This window comes from Hemiscyllium ocellatum, unplaced genomic scaffold, assembly GCF_020745735.1.
Source record: "Hemiscyllium ocellatum isolate sHemOce1 unplaced genomic scaffold, sHemOce1.pat.X.cur. scaffold_798_pat_ctg1, whole genome shotgun sequence".
NCBI lineage: Eukaryota > Metazoa > Chordata > Chondrichthyes > Orectolobiformes > Hemiscylliidae > Hemiscyllium > Hemiscyllium ocellatum.
In genome coordinates, this window is record NW_026869242.1 from 146342 (window position 1) to 157743 (window position 11402).

At 46.1% G+C, this 11402-nt stretch overlaps 1 long non-coding RNA gene across 3 annotated transcripts in view; it reads left to right on the top strand.

Annotated features, from left to right (window-relative positions):
- LOC132814325 (uncharacterized) overlaps positions 1-10109 on the top strand; it is a 30323-nt gene extending 20214 nt beyond the window's left edge. For all 3 annotated transcript variants that reach the window (XR_009644384.1, XR_009644383.1, XR_009644382.1), the window contains 2 exons: positions 2472-2809; positions 8159-10109. This is a non-coding gene — a long non-coding RNA (uncharacterized LOC132814325). The remainder of the gene's footprint in view (positions 1-2471; positions 2810-8158) is intronic.
- Positions 10110-11402: the final 1293 nt, after the last annotated feature.

Sequence of the window (11402 nt, forward strand, 5' to 3'; positions counted from 1 at the left end):
GTTATCAAACTGCTCATCACATTCCCACTACGCAATTGGCTGCAGTTTCCTCCAATGAAACGTTGTAGTGGTTAAACTTGTTGCCTTCAGTTGCTATTACAAATTCCTTTCCCTGACTGTTGAGCCCCTCCCTCTCCCTGGGAACTGTCTGAGACAGAACCACACTCTTCACAATATTGCTGTCATGTCTGTAACCCCAACGTGACCTTCTGATCAGACATCTACACAATCACAAACACCACGAATTCCAATCTCTAAAATGTTGCTTGTCTCCACCTCACCCCAGCTCTATTGCTACTGAAACCCCTTAGCCGTGTCGGTGTTGCCTGAAACTTGATGAATCTAAAACAGAATCCATGATTCCGTGACTGACCCAGAATCTGGTTCCAGACTCCCTCATGTTGGGAAACATTCTCTCAGTATTTACCCTGTCAAACTCCTTAAGAATCCTTCATGTTACAATGAGATCCCCTCTCATTGTTCCCAAATCCAGTGAGTGGAGTCTCAACTACTTCAGCCTTTTCTTAAAAGATAATCCCTGCAAACCAGGGTTCATCCCAGTCAGGTTTCTGTGAAATGCCTCTGATGAAATGTTGCATTTCCTTAAATAAAGGGACCAAACCTTCTGTCATTACTCCCAGATGTGGTCTCACTTCAATTTATAAACTTCATAAAGTTCCCCTCAGGTATATACTCCAAACAACTCCCTTTAAACTTGCACTGATGTTGAAATGCTCAGCAGGTCATGCAGCATCTGTGAGGAAAACTCAGTTAAAGTTTCGGGTCTGGTCACCCTTCCTCAGATACGTTAACTCTAATTTCTTTCTAGACCTGCTGCTAGACCTGCTGAGCTTTTCCAGAAACTTCTGTTTCTCTTCCTGGTTTACAGCATCTGCAGTTGGTTCGGTTTTCATATCCTTTAAACTAGCCATCTCTCCTCTAGAATTTGTCATTCCCACCTTGGGGAAAAAGGATTCACGTTTGTTTGGTCTCCCCTACTCTGGGGGAAAAAGAAACCATGACTATTCACCCTATCATTGCTCCTTATAATTTTATAAAGTTCGATAAAGCCACCTAAAGTGTCCAGTGCTGCAGGGAAATAGCCTCAGCCTATTCAGCCTCTCCCTATGGTTCAAATGTTCCAATACTGGCAACACCCTTGTAAATCTTTTCTGAACTCTTGCAAATTTCCCAACATCTTTCCTGTAAGAGGGAGACTGGAATTGAAAGCAGTCTGGGGATTCCAAAAGTGGCCAAGCCAATAAACTGTACAACCGAAACATCATCTCCCAACTCCTATCCTCAATGTACTGCCCAATAACAGCTAGCATACCGCACACCACCTTCACTGACCTGTCCACCTTCAACCACACTTTCAAGGAACTATCAACCCACACTGCACGGTCTGTTTGTTTGTCAACACTTCCCAGGAACTTTTCATTGAGAAGTTGAGTCCTATTCTGGTAACATCTTTCTGAAATCAGGGAGACTACAATTGAATGCAGCATTCTAACACTGGCCTGACCAATGCCCTACTCAGCCACACCATGACCTCCTAACCCCTATACTCAGTGACAGAATCCCTACAGTGTGGAAGCAGGCCTTTCGGCCCATGAGACCATACCAACCATCGGAACAGCATTCCACACTAACTCTGTAACCTACCATTACCCAAAGCTAATCCAGCTAACCTGCATGTCTTTGGATTTGTGGGAGGAAGTTAAGAGCCCCCAGAGGCAGCCCACGCAGACACACAGGGAGAATGTGCAAACACCACACAGACAGTGGAGTCGAACCAGGGTCCATTTATTGACCAGCGCATTCCATTAAAGGTCAGTGTCCCAAATGCCGCATTCAGCACCTGATCTCTCTGAAACTCCATTTTCCAGGAACTATGCAGTTGTTCTGAGCCCTTCAGAGGGAATTAAGGTGAGGAGGAGAAAACACGAAAAGGGTTGAGTTGTAGATCTATAAAATAACTCTCCATCTTCCCCCTCTCTGTTCCCCCCGTCTCCCCTCACTCTGCTGTCTGGTTTTCCCCCCTCTCTGTCGGTCAGTCCTTTGTCGCCTCCCCCCCCCCCCCCCACCTCGTCGGTCGCACTCCCCCGTTGGTCTTTCCCACAATCTGTTGGTCTGTCCCCCCTCTGTCTGTCGGTCGCACACCTGTCTCTTTTCCCCCCTCCGTCGGTCGCCCCCTCTGTACCCCCCCCATCTGTTCCCCTCCTCTCTAATCCCGCTTTCTGTCCCCATCCATTTCTGTGCCTCCCCTCTCTATCCCGCCTCTCTGCAGCCACCCATTTCTGTCCCAACCCTCTCGATCCATCCACCCACCCTCTCTGACCCTCCGCCCACCCCCTCTCTGTCTACCCTCCCCTCCCAGTCCCCTAGTTCTGTATTTCCCCCTCCGCAGGGAAAATATCTTGTCTATTTACCCTATCCACGCCCGGCCTGATTTTAAAATTCTCTTTCAGGTCACCGTTCAGCCTCTGACGGTCCAGGGAAAACAGCCTATCCATCCCTGGCAACATCCTGGACTTCTTTTCTGACCCTTTTCAAGTTTGAGAACAGCCATCTGATAGGAAGGAGACCAGAATTGCATGGAATATTACGAAGTCGCCGAATCAATGTCCTGTACAGCTGCAATATGACCTCCCAACCCCTACACTCAATGCTCTGACCAATAAAGGCAAGCAGACCAACTGCCGCCTTCACTAATCTATCTACTTGCTTCTCTACTTTCAAGGAACTGTGAACCTGCACTCCAAGGACTCTTTGTTTAGCAGCACTCTCCTGGAACTTACTTTAAACTGTAAGTCCTGCTAAAGTTTGCTTTTCCAAAATGCAGCAGGTCGCATTTTTCTAAACTAAACTCCTCAGCCCATCACCCATCTGATCCAGATCCTCTTGTACTCTGAGGTAATCTTTTTCCCTGTCTACCACACCCCCATTTTGGTGTCATCCGCATACTTATTTACAATACCTCTTATGTTCACATCCAAATCATGAATGTAAATGGCGAAAAGTAGTGGATCCAGCACCGATCCTTGTGACATTCCACTGGTCACAGGCCTCCAGCCTGAAAAGCACTCTCTGCCTTCTACCTTCGGACCAGTTCTGTACACCATGCGATCTAACCTTGCTGACCAGTCTCACATGAGGAACATTGTCGAATGCCTTACTGAAGTCCAAGTAGATCATGTCCATGCTCTGACCTCATCAATCCTCTTTGTTGCTTCTTCAAAAAAACTGAGTCAAATTCATGAGACATGATCTCCCATGCACAAATCTGTTATTAATATCCAGGATTTAACTCTGTACATTGGGGTCTGCGTTGCCCAGTTATAGGTGTTAATATTCGGGATGAAGTACAAGTACACCAGCATTTTGTCATCGACTGTGTATTGAGTCTTGCTAGTATCACCAACACAGTTGAGTTCCTTTTGAAAGCCAGTCCCTGTATCCCTTGCCCACCAGGAAATGGTGGCAGTGTCCTTACCTTTGGTTCTGGAGGATCGGGCACAGAGTTGAGGAACAGCATCTTTGAAGAGGATGATTAGAAAACCTGTCCAAGCCACCAGGCCATACTGTCTCCCAGCTGTCCCTGCCTCAGCCTCCAAACAGAACCTTCCTGTAGTTTCTCTCCTGTCAGACTCTCCCATTGCTCAGTTTGTCCAGGATCCCCTCCTGCTGCTGCTCCTGTCCCTCACTGACCTGTCCATCCCCCAGTGTCCTGCACATTCATTCATTGTTTACAATCCCATTACCCCAGTTCTCCAGCCCCACTCCTTCCCGTCCATAGAGACGGCTCAGTGGTTAGCACTGCTGCCTCACAGCACCAGGTACCCAGTTTCGATTCCAGCCAAACCCGGAGTTTGTGCATCCTCCCCGTGTCTGAGCGGGGTTCCTCCCCCAATCCAAAGATGTGTAGGACAGGTGAATTGGCCATTCTAAATTGCCCATAGTATTAGTTACATTAGTCAGGGGTAAATATAGGGTAGGGGAATGGGTTTGTATAAGGTACTGTTTGGAGGGTCGGTATGGACTTGTTTGGCCGAAGGGCCTGTTTCCACACTGTAGGGATTCTGATATATAGGGCAGCAGCTGCTGTCAATCTCCCGGACTCCTGTATGATCGGGAGCACGTGCTGTAGGAGGGGAGACCAGTGTATGGGCGCAGTGCTGGGCAACTGTGGGAGTATGCACAGTGCCTGGGAAGGAGGCTGTGGTTGTGAGGGATTAATCTGTCATTGGCAGCTTCCTCCCTCTGGGAGCAGGACCCAGGGGAATGGCCCCTTTCCTGGTACCCTGCCATGTGATCAGACTATCAGTGGGGCAGCATTTTGCAGAAAGTTATCAGAACTCTTTTGTGAAGATTCAGGGTTTTTATGGAAAGTGACAAAGATGGGCCTGCAATTCGAGTTCTAATTTGGTTCATTTTAGTAAGACAGGTTTTGGCCAGAGTGTGCAGGAAGCAGTGCATGCAGGATGGTTATCATCAGAGGATTCACCAACAACGCCCCCCCCCACCCCCCCCGCCCCACCCTGCTGGACTCAGAGTCAGACTCATTCATTTGGTTCTTAGTCCGCAGACAAGATCTAGGAAACTGAATTCAAAGTGAGGAGAGAGTGTGAGAGAACTGGGTTTGGAGGGAAGGAGTGAGGGGATTGGTTCGGATTTCAGTTCACAGAAGAAAGAGAAATTGTTAGACTGAGAGTTAAAACTTTGGAAAACATGAAACTACAATTTAATACTATAATTATCTTATAAAGATCCATCCTGTATTAATATGGTGAGTTGTTTTCTCAGTTGTAGGGTACCGAAAGGGTGGATTTGTGGATGAGAAATTCAAATTGAACTTCATGTTCAGATCTGATAGTTACTTGATCCGTGCCGATCTGAATATTCATTGGCCTTTTCATGTGGAAGGAAAGGTGTGTATTCTGTCCATGGGCGAATATTCCAAATCTCAGTGTGACTGGAAAAACTACTGAGACACAGCCAAGTCCATGTTAGGGTGGTGACTGTGGAGAAAGAGTTCATTTGTTTTTAGAAGTCTGAAAAATCATGGCATGTTTCCCAGGAAAAATTAAGCCACAGCTTTGCTTTGTAGAAGGACAAGCCTTTAATTAACCATACAACCAGAAAGACACAAGGATACCTGCACCATGGGAAATACTATGAAAACGGGATTGTTGTAAAGGAGTTCATTCTCGATCATGGACTGTAATCCATTGGCGTTGTCACGTTGGTTCCAGCGCCGTGGGGAAACACTGGAAATATGATGAATGCAGTGTAGGTTTCAGTTATTAAACTGTAAAAAGTGCAGAACAATTTACAAGGATGTTGTCAGGGCTCAGGGGTCTGAGTTATAGGGAGAGGTTGGACAAGCGAGGATTTTTTTGTTTAGAGCAGAGGAAACTGAATGGGTCCTGTTCTAGAAGTGTGTAAGACCATGAGGGGCATGGATAAGGTGAATGCATTCAGTCTTTTTTCCCAGGGAATCAAGGACTGGAGGGCATCAGTTGAAGGTTAGAGGGGAAAGAATAAAAGGGAAGCTGAGGGGCAACTGTTGTACACAGAGGGTGGTATGTATATGGAATGAGCTGCCAGTGGAAGTGGTTGAGGTGGGTACCTTAACAACAGGTAAAAGACATTTGGACAAATACATGGATAGGAAAGGGTCAGAAGCAGATGGGCCAAGTGCAGGGAAATGGGGTTAGTGTGGATGGACATTCTGGTCGGCATGGGCCAGTTTGGGCCAAAGGGCCTGTCTCTGCTGTAGGACTCTGTCTCCAGGTATATTTCCTCTTTCTCCTGCTATCCCTGGTAGCACCCTGGGATGTATTCCATCAGGGCAAAGCGACTTATCTACCTTTAGCTCCATTAGCTTGCCCAGCTCTAACGCTTTCGTGATAATGGTTGTTTCTTGGTCCTCACCTTCCTCAGTTTCCTTATCAATTACTGGCATGTTCTTCGTATCCTCCACTGTGAAGACTGACTGCTGTGTACTCATATTCCTAAACCCTGCTGGATAGGGATAACTAGGTACAGAACTCTGAGAGGTCTTCTCAGAGTCTTTATTGATGAGACATGGCAGTTACCTGGATAGTGTACATGCAAAACACCTCCAGGCAGCATCAGGTAAAGCCCCACCTATCCGATGTAAAGCTCCCATTCTTAAACATTTTGTGGTTTGGGACTTTGAATACAGACTCTGTCTCAGTATTTATCTCCATGGCAACGGTCAGTTAGAAAGTCGACTTCAGTTTCGCACTTTGTGGTTAAAACATACACCCCTGTGGCTCCCTCAAGTATCTGACAGGCACTTCAGTTTCAGTGGGGATGTCTATCAGGATTCTGATATGGAGGAGCCGGTGTTGGGGTGGGGTGGACAAATTTATAAATCTCACAACACTAGGTTATAGTCCAGCAGGTTTATTTGGAAGTACAAGCTTTTGGAGTGTGCTGTGATTTGTAACGTGATCAGGTTTATCTCTATGGTAACAGTTAAGTGCTTCAACAATGAGAGGCCACATTTTCCCACACAATAGGTTCCCCTCTAGCAGTGTAAGCTGCTATTCCAGCCCTGGAGATGGCTACTCATCACTTTTCTCCCCAATCCTATCTAGCTTTCTGTTGATCTTTAAAGTTTTTTCTAATCTCCTAGTTTCTCCTTGATTATTGCCAATTTGTATGCCTTCTATTTCATTTTGATAGACTCCCTTATTTCCTGAGCCACTCATGGCAGATTACTCCTTTTTCCTACAGTCCTTCCTTTTCCCTGATATACTTTTGCTGAGCACTACAAAAAATTCCCCCGTTGTCCGTCAACTTTTCCACGGTAAAGTCTTTGCTTCCAGTTTACATTAGCCAACTCCTGCCTCATCCTATTGTAGTCTCCTTTGTTTAAGCACTGGATCTTGGACTGGATCTAATCTTCCAGCTTTCCAGCTGTGTTCTAAGTTCAACCAGATTTATCAGAAGTCAGTTATCAGATTACGAGGTGAGGCGAAGTTTCCTGGGTGTTTTGCGTTTCATTGTCAAAGACCTTGGCTTTATATTAAAGTATAGGATAGATATTCACAACAGAGTATTCTGGACGGCACATACATGGACACTGTGGGCAATTTAGCATAGGCAATTCACCTAACCTACACATCTTTGGACTGTGGGAGGAAGCTCGGGCACCCTAGGAAACCCACGCAGACATAGTGAGAAAGTGTAAACTCCACACAGTCACATCTGGCTGAAATAAAACCCGGGTCCCTGACGCTGTGTGGCAGCAGTGCTAACCACTCAGCTACATCTGCTTAAAATCTGCTACCTCTTATTAACCTCCCCACCCCGCAATCTATGTTCCTTACGTCAGAAATCAGGTTGTGGAAGCATATGTCTCAGTAAAACCAATGACAGCCCATATGTCCTGTGTGTCTGAATGGGGATCCTATACACAACACCCTCCAGCCCACACTTTTCATTCACTATCCAGAAACATGTCTCCAGTGCCTTCATGAGGACTATAACTCCCACAATCCCTGAGGCAGGGACCACCCGTGTGAGGGGAAGCCCAGAACTGCACATGTACAGAATATGGGTGGATTTTGGCGCATGTGCTTTGGGGTAATTAGCGGAAAGCATTTGACATTGTTATTGGCTGGAGGATGGACCAATCAGCTTGTAGTATTGATGGGTTGGGGGGGGGGGTCAAAGTGTCACCACACCCACATGGGACCAAGTTCCATCCCCAACTTGTCATAATGCTGGGAATCGACCAATGGGAAACAAAGAAGGATCTGACCCATTCTCCCAGACTGAAGGTTCCTCTTCTGTCCAGCATCTGCTACCACCCTTTCTATTTATTTCCTTTTGATTTATCCTGCTGTAACATTATAGACTTGCAGTAACTGAAGGGAAATGGAGTAAACCCAGAAAGGGTGCAGAGTCTAACCAGGGACGGGAAGTGGTGGCATGGATCTGTTTATCAGTAACTCCATGAGAATGGGGGTGGGTACATTAGGGACAGCAGAGGCAGAATGGTGGGAGAGAGTAAGTGGGCTGGAGGGTTACAGCTTTTGCAGAAGAAAGGGAAAAAAGATTTCCAGAGAAGCTAGAATTGTTCTGCTCTGAATTTCTAATCTGTACATACTTGTTTATACAGGGTGCTTAATGGTGAAGATTTGCAGACTGACATCTCAAACTCCTGTGCAGATTGTGATTAAGTTAACCAGCATTTGAAGAACCAAAGATGGAGAATAACTTGGGCAAAATCCAGCAACCCTGTCCCTCCCAGCATTGTTGGTCTATCTGCACCAAATGGGCTGTGAATGGTTCAAGACAGCAGCTCACTCCCATCTTCTCAAGGGTAACTAGAGATGGGGAATAAATGCTGGCTGAGCCAGTGATGCCCATATCCTGGAAATGGTTTCTATCTCTAGTTGCTGAAACCCAGTTGATGTTACTGCAGGATGGTGAGGGATGCTGAGTGCATCCTCCAGGAGGCAGCACCATCACATTACCCCTGCCTATACCCACACAGTAACACAGCAACGTCACTGGAACAAAAGGCAGTGAAGCCAAAGGAGGACTTAGATATAGTTCTTCGAGGTAAAGTCATGAAAGGGAATTGGAACACAGCAGGAACAGGAGACTGAGCTGGATGGTCAGCTGTTTCCCATTGAATGTGGAGCAGGATTAAAGGGCTGAATGGTCTCCTCCTGCTGCTATCTCCCAGGTATGTATATAGCCATAGAGCCCGGGTAGGAAGAAGTAGGCAGGGCAGGGATTCTCCAGGCGAATGCACTTCCACATCCGGGTTCAGCGGGAAGGGATCAAATCAAAGTAGAGTTGGGGGTGAGGAGGCAGCGATGGAGATAAAGCACTGTATCCACTGCGGTGCCCATCTCTATCTAAAGACAACGGGAGAATTGATAAAAGCTACGTGCTCCTTCTCCAAGGACACCCTGTTGTATCACCTTTATCCTCAATCATAGAATAGAATCCCGACAGTGTGGAAGGAGAGCATTGGCCCATCAAATCCCACCAGCTATCCAAAGAGCATCCCATCTGGAGCACTCCACCCCTGTAACACTGCATTTCCCATGGCAGATCCACAGAGTCTGAACAATCCTGGACACTGGACAATTTAGCATGACTGATCCACCTAACCCACAAATCTTTGGACTGTGGGAGGAAACCAGAGCACCTGGAGTGGACCCACACTATCCTGGGGAGAATGTGCAAACTCCACACAGGCTGTTGACCAAGGCTGGACTCTAACCTTGTACCTGGTGCTGTGGAGCAGCAGTGCTATAGAGCAATTTAAATCAAAACAGATGACCCCTGCTCATTGCTGTTTGTGGAGACTTATTGCCCAGAGAGACATCCTGAGATTCAGAAAGAGACAATATGAATTCAATCAACTCCTGCTGAGTTAATGTGATTAACAACAACATCAATACTCCAACAGCGTCATCAGACCTCGTACCTACTCTATCATTTACAATTTTTAACCCATGGGAAGTTTGTTACCAGCTTCGATGACAGCCATAATGCTCTGACCACTTTGACAGAGCCAGTGCTCGTCAGTTCTCATAGTTATCAATAGATTGAATCTAAACAGGATGCCCCACAACAGGAAGTGCTCTAACACTCAATGCCCGTAAGGCAAGGTCATTTTCCTAAAACCACTCACGACTGGCAATACCATTGAAGATATTTTATACAGTAACCTTTCTGTCTCAATTGCCAGTTCCAGTCCATGACACAGCCAGTAACATGCCAGTGAATTGAATTCTAACAGCAGCATTGCCCTGGCAGGAGAGATTGAGGAGCTTGAAGCTGTCTTCTCTGGAGTATCTAAACATGAAACACTTCAAATGAACAAAAATCTTCAAGAGCTCGAGAGAATGTATACAGGAAGGATGTGCTCCTAGGCTGGTGTGCCTGGAATGAAATAAACACTAACTACGGTATCTTTACCCAGCATCCCCTTTAGCTGCATAAATGTTGAGGATTTATTTGCTGCTCTGATTCCACTCTCTCCATCACTCCCATTTTTCACTGCTGTAATGTTGATGACTGTGCAAATGTATAAAATTTAATTTAATCCATCCCAAAGCCTCTCTGTACCTGTGCCTCACTTGTGTTCACCGAGACACTCATTCAATCTGACCTCTTTGTAAACCCTGCTCTGATATTTCTTTAGAGGGCTCAGAATTAATTATTCACAGAATTGTTACTGTACAAAAGGAGGCTGATTGGCTCATCAGCTCTCCAAAGGATCACCTCACGGAAAGCTATTCTTCTCCCTTTACCCCATAAACCTTCCCATTCATCCTCTTCCAGTAACACCGGCGAGTTCACAACTAGCCACAGCGATCAGATTTATTTTGTTTGTTCATGGGATCACGGCATCACTTGCTGGGGCAGCATTTGTCATCCATTCTGACTGCACAAGAAATGGTTCAGAGTCAACCCCATTATTCAGGGTCTGGATTGACATGTCGGCTGGACCAGGTCAGGAGTAACACAGTCTCCCAGACCCAATGATATGAAGAGTTGATTTCTGGCCTACTATCTTATTTCTGAAACGATAATGAATAATGTTTGCCTTTGAATTAAAAGAGAAAGATGAAAATGTGTTTTATTCTGATTGAGCACATCCTCCTGTGTCTCTCAGTTGTTATTGACAGTCTCATTCCCCCCGCACCAGAACCTGTCCCAGAGAGTGTTACAGAAATAGCAGAATGGTCAGCTGCAGCTGGTCACCTGACCGGTCACTGGACCCAAAGGTGCACTCTCCACAGATGCTGCCAGATCTGCTGACTTTTTCCAGCAATTTCTGTTTTTATTTCTGATTTCCCAGCATTTGCAGATGTTTAGTTTTTCATATTCATCTGGTCTGTTGCAGAGGAGTTTATTGATGAAATTAGAGGGTTTTGCAAGTTGTACGTTAGGTCACACATCAGCTATGATCATCATGAATGGCAGAGAAGGGTTGAGGGGCTGAATGGCCTCCTTCTGTTCCAATGAAAGTTATCCATCTGCAGCTTGTGGTAACATTTCCCCTCACTGCTCACTTCACCCTCCATGTCTAACACACTGTTACTGACTGAACAAACCTCCTGTGTTTGAACTAAACCTGCTAATGTTCAGTGGCTCCTCCTGCCTCCTGGGTTTAACTCTCATCATGGAATGCTGTCTTGTATTACTGCGGGAATGCCCACAAGGACTCAGCCTGGAGTCTGTATCCCCTGGGATCCACGAACCCCATTTATTTCCTCCTTCCTCTCTCATTCTGGCTATTGAACTCTCAGTTTCAATCCATTCTCTTGTCATGCTCTTCAACATGCCCATGTGGGTGGACTAGAGGCAGCTGGGATTTAATGAAGGGAAATGGGAAT